Source organism: Tamandua tetradactyla, chromosome 9 (assembly GCF_023851605.1).
Source record: "Tamandua tetradactyla isolate mTamTet1 chromosome 9, mTamTet1.pri, whole genome shotgun sequence".
Lineage (NCBI taxonomy): Eukaryota > Metazoa > Chordata > Mammalia > Pilosa > Myrmecophagidae > Tamandua > Tamandua tetradactyla.
The window spans coordinates 23403732-23424918 of NC_135335.1; the positions used below are offsets into that span (position 1 = coordinate 23403732).

Sequence of the window (21187 nt, forward strand, 5' to 3'; positions counted from 1 at the left end):
ATCCCTCAAGAGCTCTGTGGTTGAACTTCTCTGTAGGTTAGATATTACTGTAGGAACTGCTGTCACTGTGCTGGAATCCTTAAACACAATGGGGATGACAGGATCACGAGTTGGCAGAAGCCAGGTGACAGCACTTAATCACCAAAGACAGGGTAGACGTGGGTATTATAATAGACAACAAACTCAAAGGAGGCATCAAAATTATATGACACACAGAGATTTTTGGCATTGGCTAGTAAATCATGGGGTGCCTAGAAATACAATAGAAGGGCAGTCTACTAAATTCTTGTTGGAGCTGTATAAACAAGAGTTCTAGGTCAAGGGAACAGAAGTCTAACCTGAATTGCAAAAACACAGAGTCACGGCCCCTTAATCAATTTCCAGACTTGAAACAGTTTACAGACCCTGAGCCCCTTGAATGAAGGGGAGGCCAGGTCCCTATGGGGGAGAAACCTGTTACACTGCCACAAATGTATACTGTTAACCTTCCTCTAAATCTTCCCCAAGGAGACCGATGGCCTTTTACCAGGGTAACTGTGCATTGGGGAAAAGGAAATGACCAGATATTTCGGGGATTATTAGACACTGGTTCAGAAGTGACATTAATTCCAGGGGACGCAAAACGTCACTCTGGACCACCAGTCAGAGTGGGGGCTTATGGAGACCAGGTGATCAATGGAGTTTTAGCACAGGTCCGTCTCACAGTGGGTTCAGTGGGTCCCCGGACCCATCCTGCAGTTATTTCCCCAGTTCTGGAATGTATAATTGGCATAGACATATTGAGCAACTGGCAGAATCCCCACGTTGGTTCTCTAACTCGTGCATTGAGGGCTATTATGGTGGTAAAGGCCAAGTGGAAGCCACTAGAACTGCCCCTACCAAGCAAAATAGTAAATCAAACGCAATACCGTATTCTTGGAGGGATTGCAGAGATTACTGCCACTCTTAAGGAATTGAAAGATGCAGGGGTGGTGATTCCCACCACATCCCCGTTCAACTTTCCTATTTGGCCTGTGCAGAAAACATATGGGTCTTGGAGAATGACAGTGGATTATCATAAACTCAACCAGGTGGTAACTCCAATTGCAGCTGCTGTTCCAGATGTAATATCATTGCTTGAGCAAATCAATACATCCCCTGGTACCTGGGATGCAGCTATTGATCTGACAAATGCTTTTTTCTCAATAGCTATTAGTAAGGACCACCAGAAACAGTTTGCTTTCAGCTGGCAAGGTCAGCAATATACTTTCACTGTCCTACCTCAGGGGTATATCAACTCTCCAGCACTATGTGATAATCTTGTTCGCAGAGAACTTGATCGTTTCTCCCTCCCACAAGACATCACACTGGTCCATTATATTGATGATATCATGTTGATTGGACCTATGAGCAAGAAGTAGCAACTACTCTAGATTTACTGGTAAGGCATTTGCGTGTCAGAGGATGGGAGATAAATCCAACAAAAATACAGGGGCCTTCCACTTCAGTAAAATTTCTAGGTGTCCAGTGGTGTGGGGCACGTCGAGATATCCCTGCTAAGGTGAAGGATAAATTCCTGCATCTGGCCCCTCCCACAACCAAAAAAGAGGCACAACACCTAGTTTGTCTTTTTGGATTTTGGCGACAACGTATTCCTCTTTTGGGTGTGCTACTTTGGCCCATTTATCGAGTGACCAGAAAAGCTGCTAATTTTGAGTGGGGACCTGAACAAGAGGAGTCTCTGCGACAGGTCCAGGCTGCTGTGCAAGCCTCTCTGCCACTTGGGCCATATGATCCAGCAGATCCAATGGTGCTGGAAGTGTCAGTGGCAAATAAAGATGCTGTCTGGAGCCTTTGACAGGCCCCTATAGGAGAATCACAACGCAGACCCTTAGGATTTTTGAGCAAAGACTTATCATCTGCTGCAGATAACTACTCTCCTTTTGAGAAACAGCTTTTGGCCTGCTACTGGGTCTTAGTAGAGACTGAACGCTTAACCATGGGCCACCAAGTTACCATGAGACCTGAGTTGCCTATCATGATTTGGGTGTTCTCTGACCCACCAAGCCATAAAGTTGGGCATGCACAGCAGCACTCTATTGTAAAGTGGAAATGGTATATACGAGATAGAGCCAGAGCAGGTCTTGAAGGCACAAGTAAGTTACATGAAGAAGTGGCCCAAATGCCCATGGTTTCCACTCTTGCTGCCACATTACCTTCTCTTTTCCAGACCAGAGCTATGGCCTCTTGGGGAGTTCCTTACAGTGAATTGACTGAGGAAGAGAAAACTCGGGCCTGGTTTACAGATGGTTCAGCACGATATGCAGGTACCACCCGAAAGTGGACAGCTGCAGCATTACAACCCCTTTCTGGGGTGTCCTTGAAGGACAGTGGTGAGGGGAAATCCTCCCAGTGGGCAGAACTTTGAGCAGTGCACCTGGTTGTTCATTTTGCTTGGAAGGAAAACTGGCCAGAGGTGTATTTGTATACTGACTCATGGGCTGTTGCTAATGGTTTGGATGGATGGTCAGGAACTTGGAAAGACCATAATTGGAAAATTGGCGACAAAGAGGTCTGGGGAAGAAGTATGTGGATAGACCTTTCTGAGTGGGCTAAAAACATGAAGATATTTGTGTCACACGTGAATGCACACCAGAGGGTGACTTCAGCAGAGGAAGATTTTAATAATCAAGTGGATAAGATGACCCGTTCTGTGGATACCAGTCAGCCTGTTTCCCTGGCAACTCCTGTTATTGCCCAATGGGCTCATGAACAAAGTGGTCATGGTGGTAGGGATGGAGGTTATGCATGGGCTCAGCAACATGGACTTCCACTCACCAAGGCTGACCTGGCTACAGCCACTGCTGAGTGCCCAATCTGCCAGCAGCAGAGACCCACACTCAGCCCCCAATATGGCACCATTCCCCGAGGTGACCAGCCAGCTACATGGTGGCAGGTTGATTACATTGGACCACTCCCTTCATGGAAGGGGCAGTGATTTGTTCTAACTGGAATAGACACATACTCTGGATATGGGTTTGCTTTCCCTGCACGCAATGCTTCTGCCAACACTACTATCCGTGGGTTTACAGAATGCCTTATCCATCGTCATGGTATTCCACATAGCATTGCTTTGAATCAAGGAACACACCTCACAGCAAATGAAGTGTGGGAATGGGCACATGCTCTTGGAATTCTCTGGTCTTACCATGTTCCCCATCATCCAGAAACAGCTGGATTGATAGAACAGTGGAATGGCCTTTTGAAAACTCAATTACGGTGCCAACTAGGTGGCAAAAACTTGAAAAGCTGGGGTATTGCTCTCCAGGAAGCTGTCTATGCTCTGAATCAGCATCCGCTGAATGGTGCTGTTTCTCCCATAGCCAGGATCCATGGGTCCAGGAACCAAGGGGTGGAAATGGGTGTGGTGCCACTCACTATTACTCCTGGTGATCCACTAGGAAAATTTTTGCTTCCTGTCCCTGTTACCCTGAGTTCTGTTGGTCTACAGGTTTTAGTTCCAAAACGGGGTGTGCTTTCTCCAGGAGAAACAACAGTGTTACCACTGAACTGGAAGTTAAGATTGCCATCTGGCCACTTTGAGCTACTTATGCCTCTGGATCAACACACCAAGAAGGGGATTACATTATTGTCTGGGGTAATTGATCCTGACTATCAGAAGGAAGTAGCACTGCAACTACATAATGGAGGTAAAGAAGTGTTTTCTTGGAATATAGGAGATCCCCTGGGGCGTCTATTAGTACTACCATGCCCTGTGATTAAAATCAATGGAAAACTGCAACAACACAATCCAGGCAGGACCACTAATGGCTCTGAGACTTCAGGAATGAAGTTTTGGGTCACTCCACCAGGCAAAAAACCACGGCCAGCTGAAGTGCTTGCTGAGGGGAAAGGGAACATGGAATGGGTAGTGGAAGAAGTAGTGATAAATATGAACTTTGACCACGTGATCAGTTACAGAAACGAGGACTGTAATGCTGTTTTGTTTGTGTTATACTATTTAAGTTGTGAGATATCAAGTTTAAGAATGAATGTTGACTTCCGGAGAAGATGGCGGCTTAGTAAGACGCGCGGGTCTTAGTTCCTCCTCCAGAAAAGCAACTAAAGAAAGAGAAACAATATGAAACAGCTCCTGGAGTCACGACAGAGACCAAAAAGACAGCGTACCCCATTCTGGAACGGCTGAATGGGCAGGAAGAATCCGCTGCGGTGAGATACCCGAGGGACGCACGTCTTCCCGCCCAGGGCGGCTGGTGACTGGGGTCCCCTCCACGCACGTGGCTCCCCAGTCTGACTGGGAACGTTGGATATGGGGCCCTCCCATCACGCTTGGCGTCTCGGGCCAGCTGGGCAATTTGGACCGGCACTCCCCCAAGCCGCGGCGGCCGCCGACCCCCCCTCCACGCGCGGTTTCCCAGGCCGACTGCACTGCAGACAGACGAGCGCCTCGAGCGCCACCTACTGGACAGGAAAAGAAAAACAGAGCCCAGAGATTTCACAGAAAAACCTTTCAACCAGCCGGGTCCCACACCCAGGGAAATCTGATCAAATGCCCAGACACCAGCAGAAAATAATGGATGACGCTCGGAAAATTGAAGATATGGCCCAGTCAAAGGAACAAACCAATAGTTCAAATGAGATACAGGAGCTGAGACAACTAATGCTGAATATACGAACAGAAATGGAAAAACTCTTCAAAAACCAAATCAATAAATTGAGGGAGGACATGAAGAAGACATGGGCTGAACAAAAAGAAGAAATAGAAAGTCTGAGTAAACAAATCACAGAACTTATGGGAGTGAAGGACAAAAAAGAAAAAATGGAAAAAACAATGGATACCTACAATGGTAGATCTAAAGAGACAGAAGCTACAGTTAGTGAACTGGAGGATGGAACATCTGAATTCCAAAAAGAAACAGAAACTATAGGGAAAAGAATGGAAAAACTTGAGCAGGGGATCAGGGAACTGAATGACAATATGAAGCGCACAAATATACGTGTTGTGGATGTCCCAGAGGGAAAGGAGAAGGGAAAAGGAGGAGAAAAACTAATGGAAGAAATTATCACTGAAAATTTCCCAACTCTTATGAAAGACCTAAATTTGCAGATCCAAGAAGTGCAGTGCACCCCAAAGAGAATAGACCCAAATAGGCGTTCTCCAAGACATTTACTAGTTAGAATGTCAGAGGTCAAAGAGAAAGAGAGGATCTTGAAAGCAGCAAGAGAAAAACAATCTGTCACATACAAGGGAAACCCAATAAGACTATGTGTAGATTTCTCAGCAGAAACCATGGAAGCTAGAAGACAGTGGGATGATATATTTAAATTACTAAAAGAGAAAAACTGCCAACCAAGACTCCTATATCCAGCAAAATTGTCCTTCAAAAATGAAGGAGAAATTAAAACATTCATAGACAAAAAGTCACTGAGAGAATTTGTGACCAAGAGACCAGCTCTGCAAGAAATACTAAAAGGAGCACTAGAGTCAGATACGAAAAGACAGAAGAGAGAGGTATGGAGTAAAGTGTAGAAAGAAGGAAAATCAGATATGATATATATAATACAAAAGCCAAAATGGTAGAGGAAAATATTATCCAAATAGTAATAACACTAAAAGTTAATGGACTGAATTTTCCCAATCAAAAGACATAGAATGGCAGAATGGATTACGACCCAGCAATACCACTGCTAGGTATCTACTCAAAGGACTTAAGGACAAAGACACAGACGGACATTTGCACACCAATGTTCATAGCAGCATTATCTACAATTGCAAAGAGATGGAAACAGCCAAAATGTCCATCAACAGACGAGTAGCTAAACAAACTCTGGCATATACCTATGATAGAATATTATGCAGCTTTAAGACAGACTAAACCTATGAAGCATGTAATAACATGGATGGACCTAGAGAACATTATGCTGAGTGAGTCTAGCCCAAAACTAAAGGACAAATACTGTATGGTCCCACTGATGTGAACCGACATTTGAGAATCAGCTTGGAATATATCATTGGTAACAGAGACCAGCAGGAGTTAGAAACAGGGTAAGATAATGGGTAATTGGAGCTGAAGGGATACAGACTGTGCAACAGGACTAGATACAAAAACTCAAAAATGGACAGCACAATAATACCTAAGTGTAATGTAACTAGGTTGGAACACTGAATGAAGTTGCACCTGAAATATGGTTTTTTGTTTGTGTGTTTGCATCTTTTGTTTTTGTTTTTTTCTTTTTCCTTTATATATATATATATTTTTTTATTAGTATTATTATTTTAATTCTCTTCTCTGTATTAACATTCTATATCTTTTTCTGCTGTTTTGCTAGTTCTTTTCCTAAATCGATGCAAATGTACTAAGAAATGATGATCATACATCTATGTGATAATACTAAGAATTACTGAGTGCATGTGTAGAATGGAATGATTTCTAAATGTTGTGTTAATTTCTTTTCTTTTTTTTGATTAATAAAAAAAATTTTAAAAATAAATAAATAAATAATAGTGGGAACAAATGTTAAAATAGATTTAGTTTGAAATGTTAGTGATCAATGAAAGGGCCAGTAAGGGGTATGGCATGTAAAATTTTTTTTCTTTGTTTGTTATATTTTTCTGTTGTCTTTTTATTTCTTTTTCTGAATTCATGCTAATGTTCTAAGAAATGATCATGATGATGAATATGCAACTATGTGATGATATTGTGAATTGCTGAGTGTATGTGTTGGGAATGTTTGTGTTTCTTGTAATTTTTTTAATTAATAAAAAATTTAAAATGATAAAAAAAAGAATGAATGTTGCCCAAGGATTTGCACCCTATTCTGGAGAGATTTAATGTGTTTCCAGTTATATGCAGGACAGTTGAGTATTGTCAGGTAAAAGAAAAAATGTGTGCTTATTTGTTTTCATTTGGAAATTAGTATAGTCTAAGGTGATATATATATATATATATAGGTGCTAAGTTGACAAGGGGTGGACTGTCATGGTTAGGGACAGGTGTCAACTTGGCCAAGTTGTGGTACTTGTTCATCTGATTGGGCAAACGCTGGCCTGTCTGTTGCAATGAGGACATTTCATAGGATTAGGTCATGATCACGTCAGCTACATCCACACCTGATTCCATTTGTAATCAGCCAAAGGGGAGTGTCTTCTGCAATTAGTGATGCTAAATGCAATCATGGGAAGCCTTTTAAGGAGGACTCAGAGGAGACAGGTTCCATTCCTGCTTTGGCTGGTGAGCCTCTCCTGTGGAGTTCATCCAGGCCATCCATTGAAGTCATTGGCTTCGCAGCCTGCCCTGTGGATTTTGGACTCTGCATTCCTACATTCACGTGAGACACTTCCATAAATTTTATATTTGCAAGTGTTCCCTGTTGATTTTGTTTCTCTAGAGAACCCTAACTAATACAATTAGTTAAGCAATTCAGATATTAGGCTTCATGGTAGGAAGATTTAAGACAAAAAAATCAGTCTCATTAAGAGATATGCAAGCTATTGAGATTATCAATTGTTTTTTGAACTTTTCTAACCAATATCACTCAGAGTATATTTTCCATTCTATTTAAGTTATTGAATTTATTGACTTAATAAATTCAATTTTCTCTTAGTAGCATTTAAAAACCAATGTACATGGTGGATTTATCAGCACTAAGATGAAAACCTAGGAAGTTTGGTAAATAATGATCTAAATATTCTAGCTATCAAGCTTTAGGAAAATACAAAGCAAATCTAAAGCATACAGCAATAAAGATATAATAAGGAAAGAAAAAATGACTTAAAAACAATCTCAGTGAGTATCAACAAATCCCAGACTGGTTCTTTGGGAGGATTATTAAAAGTCAGAAACATTTAGCATCACCAACAAAGAGACAACAGACAAAAAATATCACGTTCCCAAAATAAACATTGGAAATCTGATATATGGCTGGTAGTAATGCAAAATTGCACAAAATCTTTAAAATATCATTGGACATCATCTAATACAGCTACTGTACACTTTGTCTAACAGCTTTGTCCCTAATTATTGCTTTTCCATACCATAAATTCTCTTGGCCAGCGCCAATGCCTCAGCAATTAGAAGTGACAGACATACTTCCTTGGACCATTTGTACAGTGCTGTGTACGTAATAAAGCAGATGTTTGCTGGAAGTCAGGTTGTGCCTGAGCCTGTGTGCCCACAATGCACCATATAACAATCCAATCCACAGGTCCTAAAGAATGTTTGATTCTTCTCACACCCAATGCAACCAAGTCCCCTGTATTAGCTAGGGTTCTCTAGAGAAACAGAATCAGCAGGAAATATTGGTAGATATAAAATTTATAAAAGTATTTCACATAACCATGGGAACATAGAGTCCAAACTCCATAGGACAGGCTATGAAGCTGAGGACTCCAATGAAGGTCCTGGAGGAACTCCACAGGAGCTTTTGGCTCACCAGCCAAAGCAGGAAGAAGAGAGTGTCTCTTCCTAATCCACCTTAAAAGTTTTCCAGTGATTAGATTAAGCATCACTCATGGCAGAAGACACTCCCCTTGGCTTATTACAAATGCAATCAGCTGTGGATGTAGCCAACTTGATCATGATTTAATTCTATGAAATGTCTTCATAACAACAGACAGGCCAACACTTGCCCCCAACCAGACAAATGGGTACCACCACCTGGCCAAGTTGACACATGAACCTGACCATGACATCCACCAGCTATCTAAGTCTTCTTCTGACTCACTGGGCTGGGAAAACTTTTTTGTTTTTAATTTTTTATTAAAAATTTGCTTTTTAAAGAAAATTTGTAGGTTTATAGACATATCCAAAATAAAATGTATAAAATACAGAGTTCCCTACACCGCCCTATTAACATGATGCTTTAGGAAGTGCATTTGTTATAATTCATGAAAGAATATTTTTATCATTGTTCTATTGACTACAGTCCATGTTTTACAATAGGGTTTCTTGTGTTGTACAGCCCTATGTTTATTCTTTTAATGTTGATTATGGTAACATATATATAACCTAATATTTTACCACTTAACCTCATTTACATATACAATTCAGTGCTGTTAATTGCACTTACAATGTTATGCTACCACCGTCCATTACTAAAACTTTCAATCAACCACAACAGAAATTCTGTAAAATATAAGCATTAAACTCCCATTCCTTACCCTCTACACAGCCCCTGGTAATGCATATTCTAGATTCTGATTCTATGAGTTTGCTTATTCTAATTGTTTCATATCAGTGGGATCATACAGTATTTGTCCTTTTGTGTCTGACTTATTTCACTCAATATGATGTCTTCAAGTCTCATCCATGTTGTCGCATGCTAAGAATTTCATTCCTTGTTAATGTCGAATAATATTCCAATGTATGTAGTTAACATATTTTGCTTATGCATTCTTTACTTGATGGTCACTTGGGTTTCTTTCAGCTTTTAGCAATTGTAAATAATGCCTTTATGATCATTAGTGTGCATAGATCTTAAACTAGGAAGTTTGGATGGTTTAAGTGCAAAGTTGCAAAGACTACCATAAATATTTTTTTCTGACTCCAAAACTTGTATATGGCCTCTGTACTGTACTGTACACAGCACATATCCTGCATGTGAGAACATATTCTAATCACTGGCTCTATAATATATGAATTACAATGAAATGTGAGCCTGGATCAAGTGCCTGAATACTCATCTGATATATTCCAAGTTCCCTGAATAAAAAGGATTAGTAAAAACAGCTGCAGACCAATTTTCCCTATGGTGGACCCAATTCAGGTGATGGCTTATTTTACAATAATAATATCAGAATATAAATAAAAGTCTCTCTGTGCACTTTTAGTTGAAAAAGGTAGTCTAAGAGACATTTAGTAAAATCAAATTTTCTGAGAAATTTTATAGTTTGTGTAGAGAGTAAAGAAAGAACTATTGAAATTAAGATGACTTTGACACATTTAGGATATATTGTCAACAAAATCATGCCTCACAAATTCTTTTAGAGAATATTAGGAAAGTGTAAACCTGCCTATATATTCCCTCTCAATAGAAACTTAGAGACAGATAAGGGTATGAAGTAAAGAATAATTAATAGGAAGAGTATGGTTAAGGCAAGGAGTTATGTAGAATTTTGTCACATACTTCCTAATTTAGACTTCAGCATTTCATTCTTGTCCTATCTAAGACAAGATACCTAAGACTCCTCCACATTGGTGATTTCTGACCTTGACCCTCAAATACTATGACTGTGCAATATGAGTATTTAATTTTTTTTTGACTCTGGGAAATGAACCCGAATCTCTGGCATGGCAGGCGAGAACTCTGCCTACTGAAACACTGTTACTTACTTGAAATATGAGTATTTAAATGCCAGGTAAACTATTCCTGTATTAATATTTAGTATGATAGACTGTAAATATTTTAAATCCAAAAGATGTATGTTAAAGGTCAGGATTTTTAAATAATATATTTATGACCCAAACTAGTTCTGAATTAACTTGTGCTTACACTCCCATGCTGAGCAAAACGATTTATAAAATTATTGTATTTATTCATTTATCAGATGTATTTGCAGTCAAAAGTAATTGTGCTAAGGGCTAGAAAATGAATGTTAGAAAGAAAAAATAAGGAGTAGATCCTTAAAAATAGATCAATTGATTTTTCAGTGTAGGCTTCACATATATTTTCATCATTTTTCTGCCAGTAAAATGTGTTACCTTTAAAAGAAGTTATAATTAAAAATAAAAGTTTTATGGTTTTGTAACATAGCATTCTCTCTGATTTCTTTCTACAGATCTTTCCTAAAGAAACCTAAGTTCTCCCATACCATACACACAGACACACTCATTAAGCACAAACACACACACACACACATATATACACCCACAGTGCACAATCACAGTCTCGTTACATAAAAAATCTAAATACCCCCTCAAAAATACTACATTAAATCAAATCAAACAGAATTTTGAGTAACTAGTCAGAGCTAATTAACCTTGGAATAGACAGATATTTTCCCCCAATACCCCAATATTTCCATGTCTTTAAGAGAAACAAGAATTATGTTAGATGTGAGAATGGCCCCTGGTAGAAAAACACCAATTGAGGAGTTCCTGACCCTGGAGACAAATATTGTTTTTGCTGTGATATTTTCCTGGACCTTCCTCTGTCTGTCAGGCAGGAATAACAGAATCAGAAAACTGCTGTGTGGAAGACAGGAGGTCATTCTGTTGAGAAAAGATAAGTGCCTTGGCTAAGAAAAATGTTTGGAGATATGGGAACAAAAGCCAACATTGTAAATAACTTATTTGATTTATGAGATGTGAGTATAAGGAGTAACTGAAATAACAATGTCTCTGTTATACATAAAATAAAGAATTAAAAACAGGTGCTAAGAGTCTGCTGAGATTTCATTATATACCTGGCACACACTTATGTACATACTAAAATATATAGCATGTCAGACATCATGTATTTGATTATAAATATATGTTTGTAAATGGCATAGAGATATTATGTATAGTTAAAAACAGTGTATGCAGTCATAAAAATACTTTTTAATTCAATTCAGTAAGCATTTATTTGGACCTTTTTTGTGCTAGTCACATTGCTAAGAAAAAGAGAAATATGAAAACTATGACATAGTATGTATTATATTTCTCAATCAAATTGGGAAAAAATTCATAAGGAAGAAACATTATTGTACAATGTGAGATAGGATAAAATTACATATAATTAGCACTATAGTAATTGGAGAGAAAAAGGTAAATAATTGTAGACTATTGATGGGTGTGCAAAATCCTCCTTAATAACATATTAGGAAATTGTGTGTGAATTATGTGTAAGACATGAATCATCCATTCGGGAGAAGGAGAATCCTAAGCAGAGGAGCAATCCCAGGGATGTGAGAGACTCTGGGTAGTTGGGAGAATGGAGATGGGTTCTATGTAGTGTATAAAACATTCTAGAAGAGGGAAATAAACAAAATGTTGGGTAATAGAACCAACCATAATATATATAATCCTACAGACCATGATAATATTTCATGTATCATAGCCCATGTAATCTTACAATATCTTTACCAAACATAATATTACCCTTTTTTTGAGGCTATTTTTAAACAACATGAGAGAAAGGTGGATTTTGTTTTGGGGAAAAGTATCTCCCAGTAAATATTTGGCTATGGGTGTGACATGACTAATACTGTGCGTTAAGATATTACTTGCATTCTTCATATCTAAATGGAAGAACCTGCAACTAGTTAGGCCTTTTAAAGTACAGAATGCCATACAAATAAAGGTCATTTGAAACTTTGGCCCATGTAAGTTAGTGGTTAATTAGTTCAACTCCAAAAGAAAGATTAAATTGTTTCTACATTCACTCTCATATTGACCATATTGGGGCACAAGATTGGAAGCACAATGAATTTCATACTATTAACTTTAATTCTGAGTGTGACATTTGAGACCACCTTTTCTGCATAGAAATGTTCATGTCCATATTTTCCAGAGTATAGAAGAGAGTCTTTAGCATGTGGAAAATCATAGTGTAAAATCCAGAGATTTCCTTGACCTCATTCTCACTAACAGCAGTTAGAATATAGAATTAGGTACAGGACAAAAAAAAAAAAAAAAAACAAAGTTCCAACCATTACGTGTGAGTTATTGATTGAAAAAGCTTCTGCAGAAGAGCATTCCCAAACAATTGTAGGGTAAGAATATGTAAGAAGGCCAAAAATGCAAGAAAATCTGCTACCACCATCAGAGAGAAAAGCAAGAAAAGGAAAGGAAAAGGAAGTAATTCTGATCTGTTGGTAGGTCTACAAAATCCTCCTGAAAAAATGGTAATAATAGAAGAGTGTGAAATATTTGGAAGACCTGTAGCTGCAATCAAAGGAGAAGGTACATCCTAAGGAGAGGTGTTAACATAAATAAATCCATAAGAGTTATGAAATGTGGAGTGTGTTTGGAAAATGTAGAGGGATCTAGTGGGGCTGGAATAAAGAATCAGAGCAAAGAAAAAGAAGAAAAGGAAAGGTGGTAAAGATCTAAAATGAGTTTCTATTATGCCATATGCCATCTAAGACTTCGTGGGTGTTAGCCAACATAATCTTACAACCTCATTATGAAGAATGATATTACCCCACGTTCATACATATTTCAAAAATGAAGGCTCAGAAAATTGAAGTAAATTGCCAAAAGTCAGAGACAAAACTAGACATTACAGTCAGTATTTGACCGATATTTCCCTGAGGTAAAGTCTATAACCCTTCTGTTACATCATGCTTTATTCCAATGTAGTAGGACTGAGATGAGCAAATTAAACTTGGGCCAATTTTGGGAGATTTATGATTAAAATGTGCAGGCTATATATTTCTTAATTTTTGATGGTTATATTTTATTCCAAGGAAGATAATCTTTCAGATAAATTTTTAGATGTGAATGACATGATCAAAGATGTATTTTAGGAAGACATTTCTCGCATTCATCCAATACAAGTGTGCAGATTGTAATATGAACAAGAGCAATTTGTGTCTTTGTTTCTTATGTCAGGGGTCATTTAATACAACACCACAAAGAGAGTCCTTTCTAAAATATATCTCTTTACTACCCTGGGGACATAGGATATAAAGTAAATATCATCTTATTTCTTTAATTCTGAATGTGACATTCGAGACCATAACTTCTGAATGACACTTTTCATCTCCACATTTCTCAGGGTATAGATGAGAGGATTCAGCATGGGGGCAATTACAGTGTAAAACACAGAGATTTCCTTGTCCTTATTCTCACTTCCAGCAGGTAGAATATAGGTATAGAAACAGGGCACAAAAAACAGAACCACGACCATTATGTGAGAGCTACAGGTTGAGAGAGCTTTGCGTCGCCCTGAAGAGGAGTGTGCCCTGAGATTGCAGAGTATGAGTATGTAAGAAACCAAAAGGACAAAAAAATGCAACCACCACCATCCCTGAATTGACAATGGTTAAGATAGTTGCAACATGAATATCTTTGCAGACCAGTTTCAAAAGAGGCTTCACATCACAGAGGTAATGATTGATCTGATTAGGACCACAGAAAGGTAAACTGAGGATCATGAGCAGTAGAGCAATTGAGTGCCAAAAACTCACAACCCAGGCTACAACAATGAGCATGTGACACTTCTGCCTGTTCATGATGACCATGTAGTGCAGGGGCTTGACAATGGCAACATAGCGGCCCAAAGCCATGGACACCACGATGAATATTTTCACACCTGCCAGCAAGTGGGCACTGAAGAGCTGGGTCATACGAGCACCGTAGGAAATATTTTTTTCCATCAGCAGCTAAGTCTCTGATGAGTCGGGGAACTACAGTGGAGGTGAAGGAGAGGTCCATGAGGGAGAGGTGACAGAGAAAGTAGTACATAGGTTGTTCAATTAAATGGCTGCAGGTGATTGTCAATAAGATGACAAAGTTCCCCATTAAGACAGCCAAGTAACAGAGCAGGAACAAGAAATAGAACAGTAGCTCTATTTGATTATCCTCCCACAGCCCCAAGAAGACAAATTCAGTGAGGTTGCTCTGACTTTCCATGAAGTTAAGTGTATCTGACATTCACTATTTAAGCTTAATTCATCAGAAATAATTCAAAACAAAATATTGATTATTTAAAAACCTTTCTGAACCTTTGAATAGGTTTATAAATTGAATGATAATGTACATCACAGCATATTGATTACATGATAAAGCATTTAAATCTTTTTTAGATTAAATGCATCCTTATTGTGTCAAATGGTATTTAATAAAAGCATAATTGACTCCTCACATGTTTATAAACATATTACATGTTTTTAGCCCCCAAATTCACCCAATGCTTAGGGACACACTATTTGTATACTCATTTTACATATATGAATGTGTATTAGAGTCATAGTAGGTTCATGACTTATAACAGTGCAATCCTTAATTACATTAAGATATTAAGTAGAAGACCTAAAATATGAGCCTCTATCTAATGGCGGATTCTGTGAGGTTCACAGCTGTCATCCACATCCAAATGGAATTTCATCTGTTTTTCATTTCTGTAAAAGGAAAGAGTGTCTTTCTCTTTTGCTGCCACTAGCAACCTATATAAATTTAAGCAACTGCCTCCCTTTTCTATGCTGCACAGACTTTGAGTCATTTTTACGTTAATATTCCAACTATCAACTGAAACTAAATATTTATTTTTGAAATAAAAAATAAAATCAAGGCTTTCAATCATAAAGGAGAAACAGCCTTTATTATTTACAATTTATTTGCAAATAATGCAATTGGTTGAAGTATGCCAAGTAGAAGATGAACATGGACGGGCTGGAAATAGGAAATCAGAGGCAGTGATTCCTGGGTGTGTAAATATAGGAAGCAAGATGATGCTAGATAAAATCTGTACCTTTCTTGTAATTAAAGACACTTTTTAGAGGCTGCTACTCACACTTTAAGAATACTTTAGAAGGCTGTGTTCTCTTGCCATGTTGAAAGAACTAATTAGAAATAAGAACAACTTGCATGTTTGAACACATATTTAGAAGAGTGCAGACACTCAGGTGTAGTGTATATGGGAGTAGGGAGCTAATGCATTTACACTGAAACCATCACCTTTACCCCTATGCAAATATCCTCAGCAAAATAATGGGTTTCTCCAAAATCTCTTACCCTTGATGAAGCTGTTGTTTGACAATGGCATTAGTGAGGGTACAGTAAGATGCAGTGTAAGGATCATGAGGAAATGCATTCATTCTGATACGTCCTTCTAATTCCTATGGTGGTAGTACTGAGTCACTCATTTTCTCTGAGCCATCTTCTTTATCTGGCAAACAAAACAAATGATACTGGATCCATTTAACATATGCCAAGAGAAAAGGAAATTAAATCTATATAAACAATAAGGTACATACAGATTTTATGATTTTAACTTAATTCAGCCCACAAACAGCTCTGAAAATGTTTTGGAAAGAAACAAACTGTTGAGGAAGGAAGTGGATATCAGCATTTTCATCAACTGTTTTTCTCTTTTGTGGATTTTTTTCCTACCACAGATGAAGGGTTGAATAACACACAAGGAAAAACCTGTGAGCTGGTCAAAGTTTATTCTGCATTCAAAATTCGACTTCACAAAATACTTCTTTCTTAATAATATCCACACCTATTCTCTAGGTATGTGGAAGAATCTGACGAGTTACAGAACATATTGATCACTTTTCATTAAACCTGTAGAGCAAAACTATAGAAAAAAACAGAGTATTAAAGTGATAGATGGTTCAAATATAGGTTTAGAATGCTTCCCTAATATAGTGCAATCTCAGCATCTCCTAACATTTGTGTATCACTTCCTCTTCTCCTTACAATGATTGACCATCATTTGGGAAAACAGAACCATGTAGAAAAACATCCTTCAGTGCAATGCATATAAAGTCTCCACTAGGAATCCTTTGAAAAAAATTAATTCATGCTTAAATATAATCCAGACTCATCTTCAAATCATTCCTTCTTGGTGTTACGATACTCAACTTTCCTTGTACCTTAACAAATCCATTGTCTCTGTCTCTTTTTGTCTATCACACACACACACACACACACCCATACACTTGTGTATATGCACACATGCAAAGCTACTCAGGGTTTTTGGAGAGAATTTTGAGCTTACATTTTCAGATAACTTGCAGTTGAAGAGATTCTCCAAAATATCCTCTTTTATTAAAATACAAATTCCAGAAGAAAGCTCCTTTGAGGAATTGTTTGAAATGACATGTCAACTACATTTTGAAAGGTAGACAAAAATATTGAATTATTACTCTTGGGAAGTGGGATTTATGATTAACATCCTGAGGTTATATGGATAGTATAAAAATTCATCAAGTACATTTGTCTTTTTTCAGTACTTATACATGAAAGTGCTTTCATGTATTTATACCTCAACAGTAATAATAATACCAATAATAAAGTTTGTCAAAGTGAAAGTCATGCCATCAATTATTAGATAGATTTCATATAAAATATTTATATATCATATATGAAGGAATGAAAATATTTAGATGCATTATATTCTCTAAGACTCTGACTGACACTAGCACTTAATGTTTTCACCTCAATATATATAAAGCAAATTCACCACCACCTCATTAATTGTATATTATTATCCCTGCTTTGAAAATAATGACACTAGAGCCCACAGTAAACCAAATACTAATAAGAAAGTCTATTATTCGTATGAATTCCCAGATTATACATTTTTTCCACTATGCTTAGATTTCTTCTCATAAATACAAATAAAGCCTTAAGAAACTTAATTTGCCTTCAGTTTGCCATCCAGAGTTTCCTAAATGTCCTCTCCTGAAAATAAACACATTACAATATTCTAGAAAAAAACTTAAATTAAAAACTTTAAATTGGTCAAATTTTACTTTAAAAAAAAGCTTTTTTGAACTCCAATAATTTTATGTCCAATATTCCTATATACACACAATTTTATACAATACTCACATATATACATATATATTTTTATATTTATAAATATATATATGTATATACACAACCATAGTGTTCTTATCCTACAGAAAACTTTATATTTCTAGGAACATAAAGATCTCTAAGCTACATCCTTTTCCAATTCCTCAAAATTACTATGAAAACAGAAAATACATGTAGAAAATCTCTGACAGTTCCATGAATCTTCCATACAAAAGAAACATTTAAGAAAGCACTGCTTGGGCGGGCCGCGGTGGCTCAGCGGGCAAAGTGCTTGCCTGCTATGCCGGAGGACCTCGGTTCGATTCCCGGCCCCAGCCCATGTAACGAAAACGGAGAAACAAAATACAATAAAACAAGAAAATGCTTAAAAAGATGTTTCCCTTTCTTCCTCTCTTCCTTCCTTCTATCCTTCCTTCCTTCTCTCTGTCTTTCCTTTAAAAAAAAAAAAAAAAAAAAAAAAAAAGAAAGCACTGCTTAATACATCTTGACTTAAAAGGCAAAATAAAAGACCAGAGGGGAAGTTTCCCATGGGCATTTTGCAGTAACCAGTACCTGTGTAGTTAGAACCACAGAAATAAAGCTAATATTATAGTGGCCATAAAGATTGATTTAAGACTTTTATTTTTATCTTCAGTGTTATTATATGAATGATTCAAGGTCACTATATTATATTGTAAATATTTGCTTTTCCATCTATCTTCTCTTCTACAGTATGCTCCTCAAAACAAAAAACAAATGTGTTACTAGGTAACATCTATTTTCAGGGAACTAATAGAATAAGAAAAATACCTCAGTGTATTATCACATTTATTCTCTTAATTTAGTTTAGTTTTATTTTGTTTTGTTTTGTTTTGTTTGCTTTAGGGGTGGGTAAGTGTAGAATGTCTGTAGAACTTAAAGAAACAGACTTGAGTCAATCACAGCCCTTAGTTTATGGGAAAAGAAATCTTATATTTCATTCAAGTCCCTCTTTTCTTTTCTTTTTTTTAAATTATTTTTCTCACTCATCCCCCATCTCGACTCTTCCTCATCCCTCCTGGGCATGCACTATACCCTATTTAACAAATGTCAAACTTCAACCCTTCTTAGACTTGCAGCTACTGTGCACTATTTGTGGCTTACTTATAACTGCTCATGTCAATTGAAAGTCATCTCTTATTCTATAGTTGTTAAAATATGGCACTTGACTCTTCCTCTTTTTTTTGCTAAGATGCTGACTGATAGAAGTGCTTAATAATACAGCCTCAATATATATGAAGCAAATTTGGTTAAAGTAAATGAAGAAACTGGTAAATCTGCAGAAGATTTAATACTTCTTTATCAATTATTGATAAGTAAAATAAGTGATAATTTAGAAAGGATATAAAAGATAGAACATCACAATTAAAAATGTGTTTATAGGCATATTTAGGTACATATAAAATAACACTTCCAACAATTCAGTAATATATAACCTCTGCACATCCAGATGTAAGATTTAAAAATTAATCATTAGGCCATTACAAAAGCTGCAATACATTTTAAGGAAATAAGATTTCTTTAAAAATTTAAAATACAGAACTCTGGGTACAATGAATTTTTTTATCACAGGTTTAGGACTTTTATTATATAGAATTCACAAAGGTTATTTTTATTTCTTTCTTTCTACATCAATTCTCTTTCTAATACCAGTATTTCTCAAATCTCTGTTTTTTTCCTTCTTATCTAAATTAATTTTTATTTATTTATTTATTTATTTTTATTTTTTCATTAACGGAAAAAAAAGAAATTAACACAACATTTAGAAATCATACCATTCTACATATGCAATCAGTAATTCTTTACATCATCACATAGATGCATGATCATCGTTTCTTAGTACATTTGCATCAGTTTAGAGGAACTAGCAACACAACAGAAAAAAGACATAGAATGTTAATATAGAGAAAATAAATAAAAGTAGTAATAATAGTAAAAAAAAAACCCTATGGCTCAGATGCAGCTTCATTCAGTGTTTTAACATGATTACTTTACAATTAGGTATTATTGTGCTGTCCATTTTTGAGTTTTTGTATCTAGTGCTGTTCCACAGTCTGTATCCCCTCAGCTCCAATTACCCATTATCTTACCCTGTTTCTAACTCCTGCTGGACTCTGTTACCAATGACATATTTCAAGTTTATTCTCGAATGTCCATTCACATCAGTGGGACCATACAGTATTTGTCCTTTAGTTTTTGGCTGGACACACTCAGCATAATATTCTCTAGGTTCATCCATGTTATTACATGCTTCATAAGTTTATCTTGTCTTAAAGCTGCACAATATTCCATCGTATGTATATACCACAGTGTGTTTAGCCATTCTTCTGTTGATGGACATTTTGGCTGTTTCCATCTCTTTGCAATTGTAAATAACGCTGCTATAAACATTGGTGTGCAAATGTCCGTTTGTGTCTTTGCCCTTAAGTCCTTTGAGTAGATACCTAGCAATGGTATTGCAGTGGTCAAAACAGCATGGTATTGGCATAAAGATAGATATATCGACAAATGGAATCAAATAGAGTGCTCAGATATAGACCCTCTCATCTATGGACATTTGATCTTTGATAAGGCAGTCAAGCCAACTCACCTGGGACAGAACAGTCTCTTCAATAAATGGTGCCTAGAGAACTGGATATCCATATGTAAAAGAATGAAAGAAGACCCATATCTCACACCTTATACAAAAGTTAACTGAAAATGGATCAAAGATCTAAACATTACGTCTAAGACCATAAAACAGTTAGAGGAAAATGTAGGGAGATATCTTATGAATCTTACAACTGGAGGCGGTTTTATGGACCTTAAACCTAAAGCAAGAGCACTGAAGAAAGAAATAAATAAATGGGAGCTCCTCAAAATTAAACACTTTTGTGCATCAAAGAACTTCATCAAGAAAGTAGAAAGACAGCCTACACAATGGGAGATAATATTTGGAAATGACATATCAGATAAAGGTCTAGTATCCAGAATTTATAAAGAGATTGTTCAACTCAACAACAAAAAAACAGCCAACCCAATTACAAAATGGGTACAATGAATTTAAAATAGAAGTTTTAAAATAGAAGAATTGTAATATAAATATCCATAATTATAAATTTGTATACATGTATATATTATATATATGTACATATATATGTGCACATATTATAAAATATTTGGAAATTTAAAACTTACCATGGCAAATACCTAAGTTATTGAGAAAGGAACAATGCTGAAAACGTTTTTAAATGCTTATGATCAAATAATAATGAACCAATTTCCACTTCAACATAAAAGGATTTTGGAAGTCACCACTTCCATTCTCCCAACAAGAAAAAACTTGAAAACTGAAAATCAAGAACTCTTAGATAAGTCAGAGAATTGAGGTCAGAGGCAAGTTAATACACCCTAGCCAAAATTGCAGAAACAAGCAGATGTAGAGAATCACAACTTACCTGGATCAGAAATCACTATAAAAGCCAAAGAGAGGTAGGAATACTTAAAAGATATTTGAAAATTTTCTGTAGATTTTGCATGAGTTAGCCTGACTGTAGTATTCCTGGACCACTCTTCTTCCTTTGTCATCTAAGGGGGGGGGAGCAAAATCTGAGAAGCATTTGTGGAACTTACAGCCCAGGAACAGAGATTCACTAAAAGGGTGAGATCTAATCATTGGCTTATAGATTGCTTCTCTTTCCTTACATTTACAACCA

At 36.8% G+C, this 21187-nt stretch overlaps 1 pseudogene; it reads right to left on the reverse strand.

The window, feature by feature from the left end:
* Window positions 1-13634: 13634 nt before the first annotated feature.
* On the reverse strand, window positions 13635-14558 carry LOC143645998 (olfactory receptor 4P4-like; annotated as a pseudogene).
* Window positions 14559-21187: the final 6629 nt, after the last annotated feature.